This window comes from Corvus brachyrhynchos, unplaced genomic scaffold (assembly GCF_000691975.1).
Source record: "Corvus brachyrhynchos isolate BGI_N302 unplaced genomic scaffold, ASM69197v1 scaffold116, whole genome shotgun sequence".
Lineage (NCBI taxonomy): Eukaryota > Metazoa > Chordata > Aves > Passeriformes > Corvidae > Corvus > Corvus brachyrhynchos.
The window spans coordinates 10,474,754-10,475,068 of NW_008240221.1; the positions used below are offsets into that span (position 1 = coordinate 10,474,754).

General features: G+C 60.6%; 1 protein-coding gene across 1 annotated transcript in view; it reads right to left on the reverse strand.

The window, feature by feature from the left end:
• Positions 1-315, reverse strand: part of HS1BP3 (HCLS1 binding protein 3) — a 52,199-nt gene that overhangs the window by 51,607 nt on the left and 277 nt on the right. The window lies entirely within an intron of this gene.

A 315-nucleotide genomic window follows, 5' to 3' on the forward strand; every position in this document is an offset into this window, starting at 1 on the left:
GGAGGAAGGGGCCCCCGCCCGAAGCACTGGTGACACCGCGCCTCGAAGAGGCCGCTGCACGCCCCACGATAAATCCTAATTCTTTCCGACCCACCTCGAAACACCGACAAGGAAAAGATGTGCCTGGAGGGCGAGAACACATGCTGCGCCAGTGTGGACGGGAAACGACCCGAAGTTATCACAAGAGGAAAGGGCACACAGGACGGGCCCGGGATCTCCCCCGGCTGTGAAATGCGGGAAAACTAGAGAAGATCTAAAGTGTCCCGGGGCAAGCCCACGTAGCACCACCCGGCTTCCCCTCCTCTCTGCCAGTTC